This window comes from Thalassophryne amazonica, chromosome 4, assembly GCF_902500255.1.
Source record: "Thalassophryne amazonica chromosome 4, fThaAma1.1, whole genome shotgun sequence".
In the NCBI taxonomy this organism is placed as follows: Eukaryota; Metazoa; Chordata; class Actinopteri; order Batrachoidiformes; family Batrachoididae; genus Thalassophryne; species Thalassophryne amazonica.
The window spans coordinates 127,646,656-127,668,064 of record NC_047106.1 but is presented as its reverse complement, the minus strand read 5'-3'; the positions used below and the strand labels follow the sequence as shown (position 1 = coordinate 127,668,064).

General features: G+C 43.9%; 1 protein-coding gene across 1 annotated transcript in view; it reads right to left on the bottom strand.

Moving 5' to 3' along the window:
• The window catches only part of b3gnt2l (UDP-GlcNAc:betaGal beta-1,3-N-acetylglucosaminyltransferase 2, like), a 62,392-nt gene that overhangs the window by 37,413 nt on the left and 3,570 nt on the right, over positions 1-21,409 (bottom strand). Inside the window, exon 2 of the mRNA XM_034168527.1 lies at positions 13,245-13,397. The gene's annotated coding sequence lies outside the window, so the exon portion shown is untranslated. The remainder of the gene's footprint in view (positions 1-13,244; positions 13,398-21,409) is intronic.

Genomic DNA, 21,409 nt, shown 5'->3' with positions numbered 1-21,409 from the left:
TTTCTTCCACTGGTTCTCCACAGGGTTGTGTCCTTTCACCTCTTATTTGTTCTATATACAAACGTGTCAAAGTCAACATCAAGGTCGACTTATCCTTAAATTTGCTGATGATTCTGTCATTGTGTCTCTTAAATTCAGATGATCATGACCATGGCCCTGTGGTGTCAGATTTTATCAGCTGGTGTAAGTCATACTTTTTAGATATCAACGTGAACAAAACTAAAGAGATGTTAATTGATTTTAGGAAAAAGCAGGATGACATTTCTCCTGTAGTTATTAATGGACTGGCTGTGGAAGTTGTACAGAACTGTAAGTACCTTGGAACCTTGACAGTGGATTAACCTGACCAGGTATGTAAGAAAGCTCACCAGCGCATGCATTTTTACCGTAAACTCAGGCATTTTAATGTGGACAGTACTTTTATGAAGATGTTTTATTCCTGTTTTATTGAATCTGTTCTTACCTTTTCTTTTATCTGTTGGTATGGGTTTTTAAATTTGAAAAACAAAAACCCGTCTGGATCGTATTGTAAATGAGTGCAACTGTTATGTTTCGGACGCAGCCCGGAGAACCGACCAGCGTTTGAAGGACCCAGTATAAAATAAGCAGAGCACGGTACAAAGGATAACAGAGTTTAATAAACATAACAGTGATGTGATAAATATAAAAGTGCGCGGTCTGGCGTGGTGGATTGCGGTGCACTCCCAGCAGCGCTAACGGTCCGGAGCCAGAACCAGTTCGGACCCCAGGACCCCGCCGACACCCCCCAGGTGGCCGCGACAAACCGAGTCTGTGAATGAAGAAATCATCTTGTGAGTCCACACTCAACACACAGAGAGACCGCTCAAAGGTGTACAAACAGCAAACACTTCCTGGCTTAATTACTAATCAGCTTCCCACCCTGCAGGCATGGAACATCCTGTTCACAAACTCACTGCAGTGGAAGCTAATTAAAACGACCAACATAACAGCTCAATACAATAAGGTGTGAGGGACACCACATTTACTGACTGTATAAATGTTAGTCACAAAATCTAACGTACCTCAGGAAGTGTGCTGACGAGCGTGAGACCTCACCCCCTCCTCTTTCACAGACCATGCATCAAACCTGGACGTTCTCTGCATCCACTGATGATGAGATGGCTCTCGAGACGACGATCTCACCCGTCTGGTCACAAGGTCGAGTCTCTGGCAAATACACACTGTGTACTCCAGTCTTAAATGCCACCATGTTCCAATCCATGTAGATGCACCACAGCTGTGAGTCCTGACGAGCCGCAGGTGATCAGGGTGAGGTCCTGATATCTCAGCCACACAGCCATTCAGTCCCAAATGCGCACCACCTGGAAGGAAAACCAAAAGACAGAAACAAAAGACAAACAAAAGCCAGCCAGGCACGCCAGCCACAACAGCACCCCACCCTCACGGGAAGCCTCCCGGTGACCACACAAACCTGGCCAAGGAGAAACACCCCCCTCCAGGGACCATGGCTGGAAACCGTATCTGCATTCATCTTCCAACAGAATCTTCATCCAACAGAACGGTTGATGTCTTCTCCTCTGGCTGCATCTTTGCCTTTGTTTCTGTCTGTCAATTAGCACAGGTATGGCCAGGAGTTCTTAAACCTGTGCGGTCAGCCTTTGTCCAACCATGTTCACAGTCTGATCAGTCATAAAACAAAAAAGACAAACACAAACAACCAAACCACCCCCCCCCCCCTCCCAGAGGACCGTCCCATCAAACCCCGGGAAGGGGAGAAAAGAAAAACAACCCAAACTTAAGCTTGCAAATAAAAATGCTAACACACCCCCCCCCCCCCCGACGACATGTAGGGACCAACACCCCCCAGAGGGCATCCCGCCAGCTCCAGGAGTAATAACCACAGCCGAGGTCCCTCTGGGCTCCAAAGTCACCCACGGGGGCTCCCAGCGCCTCCCAGAGGACCGTTCCATCAACCCCAGGAGACGCCCCCCCTCATGACCAAAGGACCCAGCCCCGGCCGTCTATGGCTAGATGGACCCACAGCCCTTTCCCCCCCAGAGGACACCACAGTCAAACCCTGAGGGCGGAAACTGGGGGGAAAAACAAAAGGAAAGAAAAAAAAAACATACAAGCAAAACAACCCCAACCCCACCCCCTTGGCGCAGTGGGAACTGGAAGCACGTCCAGCGTCACCAACCGTGACTATACCCGAGAAGTCAACCGGGAGGAGTGGAACAGCGGTTATGGCAGACGGCACAAAACGGCGCCACTCCTCCGACTTCCAAACCAGCCACCAGCTGCGGGTATATCCCACTGCCCCAAACCTCAGCCACGCCGATGGCAGACGGCTCAAAGGCGCGCTGAAGCCGGAGGTGGAAAAGGGAATCAACAAACAAAAAAAAACAACAACACCCCGAAACCCCCCCCCAGGTGCAGAGGTTACCTGGGAAACGCCCAGCATAACCAAACTGCACCACTCCAGAAACGCCGACACTACGGCTCACACGGCTGGAGCCAGAGGAGAAGAGAGGGAACAAAAAGAAAATACCCCAAACCCCCCCCCCCCCCCACCCCCCGGGTGCAGAGGTTACCTGGGAAACGCCCAGCATAACCAAACTGCACCACTCCAGCAACGCCGACACATACGGCTCACACGGCTGGAGTCAGAGGAGAAGAGAGGGCATAACAAAAAACAAAACAAAAAAAAAAGAAAAAACAACCCACTTACCCCCCCACCCCCCCCCCCCCCCACCCCCCCACCCCCGGGGACCGTCCCATCAAACCCTGGGAGGTGAAACTAAAAGAAATAAAAAGAAAGACTAACAGACTAACATAAAGTTGCTTGGGTCCTTTTCATGCTCCAAACAGAACTGCAGGGTCACGACCCCAGACACTAAATAGTGTAAAAAATAATCCCACACAAAAACCAACTCAAACACCCACAAAAAATGAACTAACACAGAACTAATAAGTGACGTATACCGTTAAGCTCAAACAAATGGAACACACCTGTTCCCACTTAAGAGCTTAACGGTAATGTGACTCAGTTACCAACAGAGGGAGTCAAAGTGCTAAAAATGAAAAACCCCCTTTGGTAACAGAGAACCCAACTCATGCTGCTTTTCTGTGCGCAGCAACGTGTAAACACACAACCAAAATGTGTTTCAACTAAATAATGCCGGAGCTGTCACAACAGACGCAGTAGTTATCTTCATCCGGGGAAACGGGGCTACAACTGTAACACGGGAAGCTCAGCGACCCGTGCCACAGAGCTCCGCCGTGCGTGTTCACCCATTACAGACACACTCTTGCAGCTCCCGTTTAAACCTCTTATCCGGTCGGAGCGTGACGCAAAGCCGTCGCCAGTCACACTCCACCATGACCCACGGATAAGGCACAAACACAGGAAACACGGCTGCAAGAGAGCACGAATCAGTATTCAGTAATGGGTTCTCAAACACGCACCATCCGGGCGGAGAGCACCCGCAACTGATCCGGATAACTTCTGAACGTCTGCTGCCGCCTTCCCAGCGCGTTACCGTCTCTGCTACCGCTGGGTCCATGATGTTTGGCCAGAGACTACTGTTATGTGTCGGACGCAGCCCGGAGAACTGACCAGCGTTTGAAGGACCCAGTATAAAATAAGCAGAGCACGGTACAAAGGATAACAGAGTTTAATAAACATAACAGTGAAGTGATACAAAAACAACAAAAGAGTGCGCGGTCTGGCGTGATGGATTGCGGTGCGCTCCCAGCAGCGCTAACGGTCCGGAGCCAGAAAACTGTTCGGACCCAAGGACCCCGCCGACACCCCCCAGGTGGCCGCGACAAACCGAGTCTGTGAAAGAAGAAATCATTATGTGAGTCCACACTCACACAGAGAGACCACTCAAAGGTGTACAAACAGCAAACACTTCCTGGCTTAATTGCAAATCAGCTTCCCACCCTGCAGGCATAGAACACCCCGTTCACAAAACTCCACTGCAATGGAAGCTGATTTAAACGACTAACATACAGCTCAATATAATAAGGTGTGAGGGACACCACATTTACTGACTGTATAAATGTTAGTCACAAAACCAAACGTACCTCAGGAAGTGTGCTGACGAGCGTGAGACCTCACCCCCTCCTCTTTCACAGACCATGCATCAAACCTGGACGTTCTCTGCATCCACTGATGGGAGATGGCTCTAGAGACGACGATCTCACCCGTCTGGTCACAAGGTCCAGACTAACTTAGAAGATCTTCACTTAGCCTGGAAAAAGAGTTTGTTGCTCTATAAAAAAGCCCTCCGTAAAGCTAGGACATCTTTCTACTCGTCACTAATTGAAGAAAATAAGAATAACCTCAGGTTTCTTTTCAGCACTGTAGCTAGGCTGACAAAGAGTCAGAGCTCTATTGAGCTGAGTATTCCATTAACTTTAACTAGTAATGACTTCATGACTTTCTTTGCTAACAAAATTTTGACTATTAGAGAAAAAATTACTCATAACCATCCCAAAGATGTATCGTTATCTTTGGCTGCTTTCAGTGATGCCGGTATTTGGTTAGACTCTTTCTCTCCGGTTGTTCTGTCTGAGTTATTTTCATTGGTTGCTTCGTCCAAACCATCTGCATGTTTATTGGACCCCATTCCTGCCAGGCTGCTCAAGGAAGTCCTACCATTATTTAATGCTTCAATCTTAAATATGATCAATCTATCTTTGTTAGTTGGTTATGTACCACAGGCCTTTAAGGTGGCAGTAATTAAACCATTACTTAAAAAGCCATCACTTGATCCAGCTATCTTAGCTAATTATAGGCCAATTTCCAACCTTCCTTTTCTCTCAAAGATTCTTGAGAGGGTAGTTGTAAAACAGTTAACTGATCACCTGCAGAGGAATTGTCTATTTGAAGAGTTTCAGTCAGGTTTTAGAATTCATCATAGTACAGAAACAGCATTAGTGAAGGTTACAAATGATCTTCTTATGGCTTCGGACAGTGGACTTATCTCTGTGCTTGTTCTGTTGGACCTCAGTGCTGCTTTTGATACTGTTGACCATAAAATTTTATTACAGAGATTAGAGCATGTCATAGGTATTAAAGGCACTGCGCTGCGGTGGTTTGAATCATATTTGTCTAATAGATTACAGTTTGTTCATGTAAATGGGGAATCTTCTTCACAGACTAAAGTTAATTATGGAGTTCCACAAGGTTCTGTGCTAGGACCAATTTTATTCACTTTATACATGCTTCCCTTAGGCAGTATTATTAGACGGTATTGCTTAAATTTTCATTGTTACGCAGATGATACCCAGCTTTATCTATCCATGAAGCCAGAGGATACACACCAATTAGCTAAACTGCAGGATTGTCTTACAGACATAAAGACATGGATGACCTCTAATTTCCTGCTTTTAAACTCAGATAAAACTGAAGTTATTGTACTTGGCCCCACAAATCTTAGAAGCATGGTGTCTAACCAGATCGTTACTCTGGATGGCATTTCCCTGATCTCTAGTAATACTGTGAGAAATCTTGGAGTCATTTTTGATCAGGATATGTCATTCAAAGCGCATATTAAACAAATATGTAGGACTGCCTTTTTGCATTTACGCAATATCTCTAAAATCAGAAAGGTCTTGTCTCAGAGTGATGCTGAAAAACTAATTCATGCATTTATTTCCTCTAGGCTGGACTATTGTAATTCATTATTATCAGGTTGTCCTAAAAGTTCCCTAAAAAGCCTTCAGTTGGTTCAGAATGCTGCAGCTAGAGTACTGACGGGGACTAGCAGGAGAGAGCATATCTCACCCGTGTTGGCCTCTCTTCATTGGCTTCCTGTTAATTCTAGAATAGAATTTAAAATTCTTCTTCTTACTTATAAGGTTTTGAATAATCAGGTCCCATCTTATCTTAGGGACCTCGTAGTACCATATTACCCCATTAGAGCGCTTCGCTCTCAGACTGCGGGCTTACTTGTAGTTCCTAGGGTTTGTAAGAGTAGAATGGGAGGCAGAGCCTTCAGCTTTCAGGCTCCTCTCCTGTGGAACCAGCTCCCAATTCAGATCAGGGAGACAGATACCCTCTCTACTTTTAAGATTAGGCTTAAAACTTTCCTTTTCGCTAAGGCTTATAGTTAGGGCTGGATCGGGTGACCCTGGACCATCCCTTGGTTATGCTGCTTTAGACGTAGATTGTGGGGGGTTCCCATGATGCACTGTTTCTTTCTCTTTTTGCTCCGTATGCATCACTCTGCATTTAATCATTAGTGATCGATCTCTGCCCCCCTTCACGGCATGTCTTTTTCCTGTTTTTTTCCCTCAGCCCCAACCAGTCTCAGCAGAAGACTGCCCCTCCCTGAGCCTGGTTCTGCTGGAGGTTTCTTCCTGTTAAAAGGGAGTTTTTCCTTCCCACTGTTGCCAAGTGCTTGCTCATAGGGGGTCGTTTTGACCGTTGGGGTTTTTCATAATTATTGTATGGCCTTGCCTTACAATATGGAGCGCCTTGGGGCAACTGTTTGTTGTGATTTGGCGCTATATAAGAAAAAAGTTGATTGATTGAGTTGAAGGTCGAGTCTCTGGCAAATACACACTGTGTACTCCAGTCTTAAATGCCACCATGTTCCAATCCATGTAGATGCACCACAGCTGTGAGTCCTGACGAGCCACAGGTGATCAGGGTGAGGTCCTGATATCTCAGCCACACAGCCACTCAGTCCCAAATGCGCACCACCTGGAAGGAAAACCAAAAGACAGAAACAAAAGACAAACAAAAGCCAGCCAGGCACGCCAGCCACAACAGCAACAAGATTGCTGGTGTTTCCTTAAACGACCTGCCATCTATATATAAAAACAGATCAATTAAGAAGGTGAGGTTGATCATGGATGAGTCCAGTCACCCCCTGTACCCTGAGTTCGCAATGCTTCCATCTGGTCGTAGATTTATGTCTAAGAAATGTAAGACCAATAGGTATAAGAACTCCTTTGTTCCTATTGTTATTAGATTTTTAAACACTATCACATGAGTGGTTTTTAACTAGGTTTTCTTATTATTGAGTTATGTTTACTGTGTGGTGAGTTTTCATGGTGAGTTTTATGCTATATTTTAGATCATGTTATGTCTATGTATGTCTGAATGTGTTCTACTGCTGGCTGCACAATGAATTGCCCCTGAGGGGCTAATAAAGTCTACTTGATACTTGATGACTGCTGGGATAGGCTCCAGCCTCCCGCGAACCTTGATTGGACTAAGCGGTTGAAGGTGAGTGTGTGTGTGAGTAGGTGACGAACACTAAAGGTGGTTTGCAATCTGCCCCTGAACACAAAGAAGAATAAGCTGGTTTATTTTTGTTTTTAATTGATGTGTTAGGAGTATTTTCAGACATGACCAAGGTGAGCACCTTAAAGCAGAGATTCACGGTGGATTTAAACATGATACTGGCAATCATACTGAGGTCTTGTAGGCCGCGAGACCAAAGCAATCATGGCAGCAAAGTTGAAGTCTTGGAGATACGCAACAGAAAGAAAATCCGTACAAAATTTCAACTCCAAAATACCCAATCCAAAAGGCTATTGGGGAGGTGATGGTCTCGTGGGTAAGCTTTGGGCTTGAGACCAGAGGATCCTAGGTTCAAATCCCAGCCTGACTGGAAAATGACAAAGGGCCCTTGGGCAAGGTCCTTAATCCCCTAGTTGCTCCCGGTGTGTAGTGGGTGTCTTGCATGGCAGCAGCCTGACATCGGGGTGAATGTGAGGCATTGATGTGTAAAATGCTTTGAGTGTCTGATGCAGATGGAAAAGTGCTATATAAATGCAGTCCATTTTGTTAACTTCCTACACTTGGAAACGTGTTATCGCAACAGTTTTTTTTTTCTCCTCTCTCTCTCTCTCTCTCTCTCTCTCTCTGGAGGTGGACGGCTGTGTGTGTGTGTGGGAACGTAATCGTGGAATAAAGGAATGTTCTGTGGTATCAGAGACGTCGTGTTTTTGGCATTTACATGGTAGCAGAGGATGGTTACCAATTATAAAATACCGCCAAAGTTTGACGAAGCTCGGCCGTACAAGTGCTGGAAAAATGAAGTTAGTATTTGGAGACTTGTCACGGACTTAGACAAGAAGAAGCAGGCACTCGCAGTGGCTCTGGGGCTCGAAGGGAGAGCTAAAGAGACTGCCTTGGAAATATCTGCAGCCGACCTGAACAAGGATGATGGTATGGAAACCTTGCTTGCTAAATTGGACGTGGTATTCCTTCGAGAGGAAAAAGACCGTGCTTATGAAGCGTACTCTCATTTTGACTCGACAGCCAAAGACAGTGCTTTGTCCATGGCGGACTACGTCATAGACTTTGAACAACGTTACAACCGCATGAAAAAGTACAACATGACGCTGCCTGACGCTGTGTTGGCGTTTAAACTTCTGGACACAGCTTGTTGAGATAAAGAGCAGGCAGCTGGCACTCACAGCGTGCATGGATTTATCATTTGCGTCGATGAAGTCTGCACTGAAGCGGATTTTCAGAGGCAAAAATAACGGAGCGAGCAATGGCGGCGAGACACAAGATTGAGTTTTTTTTCACGGATCAAAGACCACCGGGTAAATTCAGACGGAGCAACGGCTCTTCTCAGAGCAATCAGCGGCACCCACAGCAGGGCACAAATCCGCTCGACAAATATGGTAAGTGAACAAAATGCGCCATTTGTCAGAACACATACCATTGGGCCAAAGATTGTCCTCACCGACGAAACGAAGTAAAGTTAACAGAAGATGAAAAGTGGAGGAATGCAATATTACTCTGTTTACCAAAGTTATGACTGACTCTGAGATCTTCCTAACTGAAACACTGAGATCAGCCATTACTGACACTGCATGCAAGCGTACTGTGTGTGGTGAAAAGTGGCTGGATAGTTACGTTAAATATTTAAGCGAAAGTCAAATCAACAAAATTCTAAAAACAGAATCGCCAAACTGTAGACCATTCAGATTTGGAGATGGACAAGTGGTAAACTCCAACAGAAAAGTGAAACTTCCTGCTAAGATCGGTCAAACAAAGTGCCACATTGAAACTGAAGTTGTTTCTGCTGACATTCCCTTGCTGTCGAGCAAAATGTCTCTAAAAAGAGCAGGAACTATTTTAGATATGGAAAATGACAGAGTTATCATGTTCAAGCAACCAGTGCCTTTGGAGCTCACTAGTTCGGGACACTATTGTGTGGACATTAGAGATGAAGGTCCTCAACTGAGTGGCAATGAAAGTGAAGTTCTTGTCATCACAGCAGAGGTGTGAACAGAAGAGAAGCATAAAGTTCTGCTGAAGCTTCACAAGCAGTTTGGCCACGCCTCTGCAGACCGGCTGCAGCGGCTCATTCACAGCTCTGGAAATACTGACAAAGAGTGTCCAGTCATTTTGCAGGAGATCATTCGTGACTGTGAGACATGTCAGAGGTACAGCAGGACCAAGTCCAAGCCAGCTGTCGGTTTGCCATTGGCCTCAGAGTATAATAAAACGGTGGCAATGGATCTGCATGAGTTGGAACCTGGCGTGTGATACCTGCACATCATCGACCATTTCACACGCTTCAGCGCAGGAAACATTGTCAGGACCAAGAAACCCTCAGAGATTGTCAATTCCTTCATCCATTCATGGATAAGTGTCCACGGTTCACCCAAGCGGTTGTTTACTGACAACGATGGAGAGTTTAACAATGAGGAAATAAGAGACATGGCAGAAAACTTTAACATTGAGACCAAGACTACAGCAGGATACAGTCCCTGGAGCAATGGGCTGCTGGAGAGACACAACATGACACTAACTGAAATCCTCCTGAAGGTAAAAAAGGAAAATGGGTGCAGTTGGTAAACTGCCCTAGACTGGGCCCTGATGACCAAAAACAGTATGATCAACGTGCATGGTTACAGTCCATACCAGCTTGTTTTTGGACACAGTCCTAATCTTCCTTCTGTTTTGGTTGATAAACTACCTGCTTTAGAGGGAACTTCTATGAGTACTAAAGTAGGGCAACATCTAGCAGCTTTACATGCTTCGAGGAGGGCTTTCACAGAGGTGGAATGCTCAGAAAGGATAAGAAGAGCATTGTATAAGCAGCTCAGACCTACAGATGAAAAGTATGAGACAGGAGACAGAGTGTACCACAAGCGAGCAGACACTACAGAGTGGAAGGGTCCAGGTGTAGATATTGGTCAGGACGGAGCTGTTGTGTTTGTAAGACACAGTGGGATTCTGGTCAGAGTACATCAGTCCAGGCTCAATAAAGTGAATGGACAGGATGAGGATAAGCCAATACTGGCCAGTCTTCCAGAAAATGAGAAAGAAAATGAAAACGCTGTTCATACTGATGTAACAATGATGAGATGAGTCTTAATGGAGAAGAACGAGTCACTGAAAACATAGAGACAGATGAGAGAGAAAATGTTAGTAGAACTAATGAGGCACACAGTGACACAGAGAGTAGTGTAACTAATACTCATGGTTTTAGTAATGTCAAACTAAGAACAGGCCAGATCGTCACATTTACAAACAGAGATGATGGTACTCAGCACACTGCCAGAGTTTTAGGCAGAGCAGGAAAAGCCAAGGGGCAATACAAAAACTAGTACAACACGGAACTAGCACAACTTGATAGCAGTGAAAGACAAAAACAAGCGTTAGACATGTCACAGGTTGATAATATTCATACTGCATGTGATAACATGAACTCATGCTGGGCACTGGTGGTAATATGTCAAAAGTTGATCCAGCAGTGTTTTATTGGCAGAACGAGCATGCTGAGGTAACAGGAGTACTGGCATGCCATGGGGATGATTTTCTCTGGGCAGGATCAGAGCACTTCAGTACTAAAGTAATCCCAGTGCTTAAGTCTGCTTTTCATGTGGGCCGTGAAGAACATAACCATTTTTCTTACGTGGGCAAGGACATTGTGACTGTGGCTAGAGAAGTGGCGGTGCATCAGCACAATTATATTGACAACTTACAACCAGTTCATTTACAAGCAGTACGGGCTGTACAGAGAGATGCATCGATAAATGAGACAGAAAGAGAACAACTGAGGTCAAAAATAGGACAGATTTTGTGGGTTGCTAAACAAACTAGACCAGATGTTATGTTTGACATAAGTAGTCTGGCATCCAACATTAGAAATGCCACTGTTCAGTCCATTCATGAAGTGAACAAAGCGATTCGCAAACTAAAATCAGAAAAGGTCACACTTAAATTTCAATACTTGGGAGACAGTAATGATTTGAGTTTCGTGGTCTTCAGTGATGCCTCTCTTGGCAATCTTCCAGATGGAGGTACACAGGGAGGAGCTTTAATTGTCCTCATGGGAAAAACGGGAAAGTTCTCACCACTGTTTTGGCAATCTAAGAAAATCAGACGTGTGGTAAGAAGCACACTGGCTAGAGAAACCCTTGCCATGTCAGATGGTGTTGACAATGCGATGTTCCTGGCTACGCTCTACTCTGAACTTACCTCTGATAGAGCAGATCTCAACTCTCTTCCTGTTACCTGTGTTACGGACAATCATTCCCTGTTTGATGCATTTAAGAATACAAAACAGGTGTCGGAAAAGAGACTCAGGTTAGAGATAAGTAGCATTAAAGAGCTCATACAAACAAACAAAATCAAAGAGGTTTTCTGGTCAGACGCCAAGTCACAACTCGCTGATGGTTTGACTAAAAAAGGTGCTTCCTCTCTTATGCTTTTTAAGGTGCTGGATGAGGGCATATGGATACTGTGATGCTATTTGCACTGTAAGTGTTTGCTGAGGAGCTGAATGAGGGCATGTGGATACTGAAATGCTGTTTGCACTGTTAATGTTTGCACTAATAAGCAATTAATTATCTGGGTGCTGTTTTTGTTATTTGAGCACACCTGTTTTTGTTTTGTTTTCCTTATAATGGCTGTGTGTTCCATCAGCCAAGGTAACCTGTTGATAACTGTTAATTGCCGCTTTAAAGAGAGAGTGAGATTGTTAACTTCCTACACTTGGAAACGTGTTACCGCGAGAGTTTTTTTTTCTCCTCTCTCTCTCTGTTGGTAGACGGCTGTGTGTGTGTGGGAACGTAATGGCGGAACAAAGGAATGTTCTGTGGTACCAGAGACGTCATGTTTTTGGTATTTACACATTTACCATTTAAGGCCATGATAATAATTCATTCCAGAGTTTGGGAGCGACCTGTTCAAGCAGAGCAGTTGGCAGAATAACCCCATGCGTCACCACCCATACAGACAACACAGATCATAAGTAGGATAGTCGTAAACCTGTTTGTGATGAAATACCTGTATTAACAACCTGATCAACTTCTGTTATCAAAAGACCAACAGGCCATTTAATACAAATGTGTTATATGCGTGATTCTTAGACTATGGGCACTTATTATGTCCTTTGATCATATTGTATGAAAAACAGAAAAAAGGGGAAATTTCACACTTTTATAGTTATCTTTACAATGAAAGTGTTTTAAGAAATTTGTTCTAGTAGTCTATGATGACTTTTTCACCTTTTTTCAGCATCATTATATGCAAATATTGCCGTTTTGTGCTTGTCCCACACCCAGACTTTTGATCTTCAATGATAAAAATGAATGGTAAAAAAACGTTTTTTTCAAATGTTTTAAAATATCTCTGAATAAAATATCAGTAAAATAATGAAAACATAATTGGGGTATTCAATGTCATACAACTGTTGTGATTATTGCCGTAATTTCCACCACAACACTGTAATGTCCCTTTAAACAGTTTGTATGAAAGATTGTTTGGGTAGTTTCTATGGAGATAAACAGTGACATCAGAGCACATGTATATAGTGCCAAATCACAACAAACAGTTGCCCCAAGGTGCTTTGTACTGTAAGACAATGGTGTGGTGGAAATTACATTTACAAGGCCAATAGTGCCCATAGTTAAAGAATCACCCATATACAAACAACAAAAAACAATATCCAGTGGTGTCCTCTTGAAGTTGCTGAACCGGAGTTATTTCCTTCATCTTCACATGGCATGACACCATTGTTTGAAGTTTCATTGAATTCCACTAACAGGTTTCAGAGGAGTTGCTCTTACGAAGCTCATGTACTGACAGTCTGACAAAGAGATTCCTAAACTTTTGAGGCATAACAACTTTGGGTATGTTAGTAATACATAACATAACACATACTACAAGTACTATAATACTGTCAGTAGGAAATGTGCAATATGTAGTGTGGTGTAATTATTCAAAGCTAGTCACAGCCAACCACAGAGGAGAGTCGGAATTACCGACTTACTGTCGCCTGAAGGTCGAGACATGTCTCTGCCTGCAGCTCTACAGCATGTCAGTGTTACGCCACCTCCAAATCCTTCATATCACTTTTGACAAATTCCTCACTGTTTGTCTTCCCCTGTTGGTGTTGCAGGCTGCAAGGCATGAAGGGGAAAACCTGTTGATCAAGCAAAGAGAAAAAAAACCCGCCAACAAAGTAGCAGCTGTCATTTTAATATGCCCGACTGAAGTATAAACAACTCTAAAAACACATGAATTTGTAGTCTTTTTTTTTTTTTTTTTTTTTTTTTGCAGAAATCATCCCTTGCTAGTGATGTTTTGTCCAAAATAACAATGACATATACTGGATGTTATTATTCTGACAGATTGATTGATGTGGAGCACTGAAGTCCCCTGAATGCCCAAGGTACTAATTTGAGAGAAGATGTCACAAATGTAGGGAATTGTTTTGTTTGGAGGCCGGAATAGGTCATGAATGTAAATTTGAATATTTGTACCTCCAAATGTGTCCTTACCACAAAGCCAACAGCATCTGGTTGGACAAAATGGTCAAGATTAGAGTGGCCTTAAGTGTTCCAAAATTTATATATATGTACAAACAGAGACAGAGAAAAATCCAGAAAGTATTCACAGCGCTTCACTTTTTCCACATTATGTTACAGACTTATTCCAAAATTGATGAAATTCAATTTTTCCCTAAAAATTCTACACACAGTACCCCATAATGACAACGTGAAAAAGATTTTTATGAGATTTTTTTCAAATTTATTAAGAATACAAAAAAAACCTAAGAAAACACATGAACATAAGTATTCGCAGCCTTTGCCATGAAACTCAAAATTGAGCTCAGGTGCATCCTGTTTCCAGATATCATGCTTGAGATGTTTCTACAGCTTAACTGGAGTCCACCTGGGGTAAATTCAGCTGATTGGACATGATGAGGAAAGGCACACACCTGTCTACATATTAGGTCCCACTGTTGACAGTGTATGTCACAAATCAAGCATGAAGTCAAAGGAATTGTCTGTAGACCTCCAACACAGGAATATCTTGGGGCACAAATCTGGGGAAGGGTACAAAAACACTTCTGCTGCTTTGAATGTCCCAATGAGCACAGTGGCCTCCAACATCCGTAAATGGAAGAAGTTCAGTTTCACCAGGACTCTTCCTAGAACTGGCCGCCCGTCTAAACTGAGCGATCAGGGAGAAGGGCTTTAGTCAGGGAGGTGACCAAGAAGCCGATGGTCACTCTGTCAGAGCTTCAGCATTCCTCTGTGGAGAGAGAAGAACCTTCTAGAAGGACAACCATCTCTGCAGCAATCCATCAATCAGGCCTGTGTGGTAGAGTGGCAAGATGGAAGCCATTCCTTAGTAAAAGGCACACGGCAGCCCACCTGGAGTTTGCCAAAAGGGACTCTCAGACCATGAGAAACAAAATTTTCTGGTCTGGTGAGACAAAGTTGGAACTTTTTGGCGTGAGTACCAGGCATCATGTTTGGAGGAAACCAGGCACCATCCCTACAGTGAAGCATGGTGGTGGCAGCATCATGCTGTGGGAATGTTTTTCAGTGGCAGGAATTGGGGGACTAGTCAGGATTGAGGGAAAGATGAATGCAGCAATGTACAGAGACGTACTGGATGAAAACCTGCTCCAGAGCGCTCTTGACCTCAGACTGGGGCAACGGTTCATCTTTCAGCAGGAAAATGACGCTAAACACACAGCCAATATTTCAAAGGAGTGGCTTCAGGACAACTCTGTGAATGTCCTTGAGTGGCCCAGCCAGAGCCCAGACCTGAATCTGATTGAACATCTCTGGGGAGATCTGAAAATGGCTGTGCACCGACGCTTTGACAGGTGCTGCAAAGAGGAATGCGCAAAACTGCCAAAAAACAGGTGCACCAAGGTTGTGGCATCATATTCAAGAAGACCTAAGGCTGTAACTGCTGCCAAAGGTGCATCAACAAAGTACTGAACAAAAGCTATGAATACTTATGTACATGTGATTTCTTTTTTATTTTTAATAAATTTGCAAAAATTTACACACGCAGCAGGCCCTTCGTGGCCGGGACGATGGTGGGGATCGAACCCACGCGGCTCGCACAAAAGACCGTTCCTCTACCAAGTCAGCCAAAGGGGAACTCCCCGTTAGCCAAGCTAGTGGGAACGTCTTTTCAATTGGGACCCGGGACTTTCATCCCGCTACACATCTCCCCACCATTTTTGACTTTGTCCCGAAGTCACAGGTGCATGTTAGCATACTCTGTGACCCACATCCTGTTCGTGATGCCAGATTGAAGCAGCAGGACCTTCGTGGCTGGGACGACGGTGGGAATCGAACCCACGCAGCTCGCACAAAAGACCGTTCCTCTACCAGGTCAGCCAAAGGAGAACGTCTTTTCAATTGGGACCCGGGACTTTCATCCCGCTACATATATATACACGAGGTCTGTCCAAAAAGTATGAGACCTTTTTATTTTTTTCAAAAACCTTATGGATTTGAATCACGTGTGCTTGCATGAGCCAACCTTGAACCTCCGTGCGCATGCGTGAGTTTTTTCACGCCTGTCGGTTGCGTCATTTGCCTGTGAGTAGGCTTTGAGTGAGCATTGGTCCACCCCCCTCATTGGATTTTCATTGCGAGGAAAATATCTGAACAATTGGAGCAGCGCTGAATCAAATTTTTCCAGAAACTGTGAGAGACAGCCAGGTGGAAACCATTCGGAAGATTCAGACGGCTTTCGGTGGCTTTTCAGTCGAGTGAGTATCCGAGGAATTGTGTAAGAGCTGGACATGTCACAACATGTCCTGTGAGACTTCCAACTTCCGCACGTCTTTCATTACAAAATCTCCTGTAACAGTGGAATGTGCCGAAAAAGTGCTGATGTCCACCTATTCTGCAATTTCTCTGTTAGTCAGACGACGTCCCGGATCAACACAGCGTTCACTTTGGAAATGATCTGGTCGTATATATATATATATATATATATATATATATATATATATATATATATATATATATATATACACACACATACACAGACACTCAACAAAAATATAAACGCAACACTTTTGGTTTTGCTCCCATTTTGTGTGAGATGTATTCAAAGATCTAAAACTTTTTCCACATGCACAATATCACCATTTCCTTCAAACACTGTTCACAAACCAGTCTAAATCTGTGATAGTGAGCACTTTTCCTTTGCTGAGATAATCCATCCCACCTCACAGGTGTGCCATATCAAGATGCTGATTAGACACCATGATTAGTGCACAGGTGTGCCTTAGACTGCCCACAATAAAAGGCCACTCTGAAAGGTGCAGATTTGTTTTATTGAGGAGGGATACCAGTCAGTATCTGGTGTGACCACAATTTGCCTCATGCAGTGCAACACATCTACTTCGCATATAGTTGATCAGGTTGTCAATTGTGGCCTGTAGAATGTTGGTCCACTCCTCTTCAATGGCTGTGCGAAGTTGCTGGATATTGGCAGGAACTGGTACACGCTGTCGTATACGCCGGTCCAGAGCATCCCAAACATGCTCAATGGGTGACATGTCCGGTGAGTATGCCGGCCATGTAAGAACTGAGACATTTTCAGCTTCCAAGAATTGTGTACAGATCCTTGCAGCATGAGGCCGTGCATTATCCTGCTGCAACATGAGGTGATGTTCTTGGCACAACAATGGATCTCGTCACGATATCTCTGTGCATTCATAATGCCATCAATAAAATGCACCTGTGTTCTTCATCCATAACAGATGCCTGCCCATACCATAACCCCACCGCCACCATGAACCACTCGATCCACAACACTGACATCAGAAAACCGCTCACCCACACGACGCCACACACGCTGTCTGCCATCTGACCTGGACAGTGTGAACCGGGATTCATCCGTGAAGAGAACACCTCTCCAACGTGCCAAACGCCAGCGAATGTGAGCATTTGCCCACTCAAGTCGGTTACGACTACGAACTGGAGTCAGGTCGAGACCCCGATGAGGACGACGAGCATGCAGATGAGCTTCCCTGAGACGGTTTGTGACAGTTTGTGCAGAAATTCTTTGGTTATGCAAACCGATTGTTTCAGCAGCTGTCCGAGTGGCTGGTCTCAGACGATCTTGGAGATGAACATGCTGGATGTGGAGGTCCTGGGCTGGTGTGGTTACACGTGGTCTGCGGTTGTGAGGCTGGTTGGATGTACTGCCAAATTCTCTGAAACGCCTTTGAAGACAGCTTATGGTAGAGAAATGAACATTCAATACACGAGCAACAGCTCTGGTTGACATTCCTGCTGTCAGCTTGCCAATTGCACACTCCCTCAAATCTTGCGACATCTGTGGCATTGTGCTGTGTCATAAAACTGCACCTTTCAGAGTGGCCTTTTACTGTGGGCAGTCTAAGGCACACCTGTGCATTAATCATGGTGTCTAATCAGCATCTTGATATGCACACCTGTGAGGTGGGATGGATTATCTCAGCAAAGGAGAAGTGCTCAATATCACAGATTTAGACTGGTTTGTGAACAATATTTGAGGGAAATGGTGATATTGTGTATGTGGAAAAAGTTTTAGATCTTTGAGTTCATCTCATACAAAATGGGAGCAAAACCAGAAGTGTTGCGTTTATATTTTTGTTGAGTGTGTATATATATATATATATATATACATATACACACACACACATACAGTGAGGAAAATAAGTATTTGAACACCCTGCGATTTTGCAAGTTCTCCCACTTAGAAATCATGGAGGGGTCTGAAATTTTCATCTTAGCTGCATGTCCACTGTGAGAAACATAATCTAAAAAAAAAAAAAAAATCCGGAAATCACAGTGGGGGCCAAGTGGTTAATGAGCTTGGTTTCAGTGCAGAAGGTTCTGGGTTCAAATCCCACCCCTGCCACATTTCTCCATGTAATGTGGAGTTGCGTCAGGAAGTGCATCCAGCGTAAAACCTGTGCCAATTCAACATGCAGATCCACCTTGGATTTACTGTGGCAACCCCGAGTGCAAACAAGGGAGCAGCCGAAGGGACTTACTTTACTATTTGTATGTTACTGCTGCAAATAAGTATTTGAACACCTGTGAAAATCAATGTTAATATTTGGTACAATAGCCTTTGTTTGCAATTACAGGTCAAACGGTTCCTGTAGTTTTTTTTTACCAGGTTTTCACACACGGCAGCAGGGATTTTGGTCCACTCCTCCATATAGATCTTCTCCAAATCTTTCAGGTTTGGAGTTTCAGCTCCCTCCAAAGATTTTCTATTGAGTTCAGGTCTGGAGACTGGCCAGGCCACTCCAGGACCTTGAAATGCTTCTTACGGAGCCCCTCCTTAATTGCCCTGGCTGTGTGTTTGGGGTCACTGTCATGCAAGAAGACCCAGTCATGACCCATCTTCAATGCTCTTACTGAGGGAAGGAGGTTGTTTGCCAAAATCTCGCAAGACATGACCCCATCCATCCTCCCTTCAATACGGTGCAGTCGTCCTATCCCCTTTGCAGACGCGCACCCCCAGAGTATGATGTTTCCACCCCCATGCTTCATTATTGGGATGGTTTTCTTGGGGTTGTTCTCATCCTCTAAACATGGTAAGTGGAGTTGATTCCAAAAAGCTCTATTCTGGTCTCATCTGACCACATGACCTTCTCCCATGCCTCCTCTGGATCATCCAGATGGTCACTGGTGAACTTCAAACGGGCCTTGACATGTGCTGGCTTGAGCAGGGGGACCTTGCTGCCCTGCAGGATTTTAAACCATGACAACATCAAGTGTTACTAATGTAATCTTTGTCACTGTGGTCCCAGCTCTCTTCAGGTCATTGACCAGGTCCTCCTGTGTAGTTCTGAGCTTTCTCAGAATCATCCTTACCCCACAAAGTCAGATCTTGCATGGAATCCCAGACCGAGGGAGATTGACAGTCATCTTGTGTTTCTTCCACTTTCTAATAAATAATCATAACAGTTGTTGTCTTCTACCAAGCTGCTTGCCTGTTGTCCTGTAGTCCATCCCAGCCTTGTGCAGGTCTACAGTTTTGTCCCTGGTGTCCTTAGACAGCTCTTTGGTCTTGGCTATGGTGGACAGGTTGGAGTGTGATTGAGTGTGTGAACAGGTGTCTTTTATAAAGGTAACAAGTTCAAACAGGTGCAATTAATACAGGTAAAGAGTGCAGAATAAGAGGGCTTCTTAAAGAACAATTAACAGGTCTGTGTGAGCCAGAATTCTTGCTGGTTGGTAGGTGTTCAAATACTTATTTGCAGCAGAAACATACAAATAAATTATTTAAAAAAATCATACATTGTGATTTCCGGATTTATTTATTTATTTTTTTAAGATTACGTCTTACAGTGGACATGCACCTAAGATGAAAATTTCAGACCCCTCCATGATTTCTAAGTGGGAGAACTTGCAAAATCGCAGGGTGTTCAAATAAATATTTTACTCACTGTATATGCGCTGGGAAAGGGTCCAGCCCTCCCATGACTTTTAACTGGAGTAAGCGAGTATTGAAAATAAAAAGATGGATAGATAGTGTATGTATACACACACACACCAAGATCTATTTTTTCATTCAATGGATTCAGCAAGTTTTCACACACAGTGAATCCATTCCACCCAGTTACATTGATTGTTTTTGTTTTTAAAGAAAACAGTTTGCCATAATATATTTTTTATATTAAATAATGTCTGTGAAAAGACTGATGTTTCACAATAAAACACACAGTCATAGCGATATTTTACACATATCTGTTCTGCTACTATTTCAGCAATGGAGTCCGGCCTTTGCTGGGATGAAGAGGCATTAAAAGCATTCATTTATTTACCCAATTCACGTGATTAACTGTTAATTACAGGGTTCCTTCTGTGTTTCTCTGACACTCATCTCCAATTACTAAAGCTCATCCTCAAAATAAAAAGTCCCTCTTTAGTGTCTCACATTATTTTGTTGTAATTCATTCTTCTCGGGGATGTGCACTGATATACAAACATGTGGAATTCAGAAGGTTTGTGTAACTTGTACCTTGATTTATAAGTGTTTGCTGAATCTGGCGTGGCACGTTCACACGACATGATCATTTTTTAAAAAGAAAGAAGAGATAGGTTTCCTCACATAGCTCACAGCCAACAACATGGCAGTAAGTGGTGCAGCTTTGCTAAAATTTCCATAACAATTGTGGTTATTGTGATAAAAAAGATAGAATTTGGCACACATATTCTAAATTAACCAATGTTTATTTTCAGTTAATTTTGACTGTGTTGAATGCTAAAAGTTCCCTAAAAAGCCTTCAGTTAATTCAAAATGCTGCAGCTAGAGTACTGACGGGGACTAGAAGGAGAGAGCATATCTCACCCATATTGGCCTCTCTTCATTGGCTTCCTGTTAATTCTAGAATAGAATTTAAAATTCTTCTTCTTACTTATAAGGTTTTGAATAATCAGGTCCCATCTTATCTTAGGGACCTCATAGTACCATATCACCCCAATAGAGCGCTTCGCTCTCAGACTGCAGGCTTACTTGTAGTTCCTAGGGTTTGTAAGAGTAGAATGGGAGGCAGAGCCTTCAGCTTTCAGGCTCCTCTCCTGTGGAACCAGCTCCCAATTCAGATCAGGGAGACAGACACCCTCTCTACTTTTAAGATTAGGCTTAAAACTTTCCTTTTTGCTAAAGCTTATAGTTAGGGCTGGATCAGGTGACCCTGAACCATCCCTTAGTTATGCTGCTATAGACGTAGACTGCTGGGGGGTTCCCATGATGCACTGTTTCTTTCTCTTTTTGCTCTGTATGCACCACTCTGCATTTAATCATTAGTGATCGATCTCTGCTCCCCTCCACAGCATGTCTTTTTCCTGGTTCTCTCCCTCAGCCCCAACCAGTCCCAGCAGAAGACTGCCCCTCCCTGAGCCTGGTTCTGCTGGAGGTTTCTTCCTGTTAAAAGGGAGTTTTTCCTTCCCACTGTAGCCAAGTGCTTGCTCACAGGGGGTCGTTTTGACCGTTGGGGTTTTACATAATTATTGTATGGCCTTGCCTTACAATATAAAGCGCCTTGGGGCAACTGTTTGTTGTGATTTGGCGCTATATAAAAAAATTGATTGATTGATTGATTGATTGGTGTCCAAAGTAAAGGTCAATGTCCATTGGATTCTCACATATGTTCCCCCATAACAT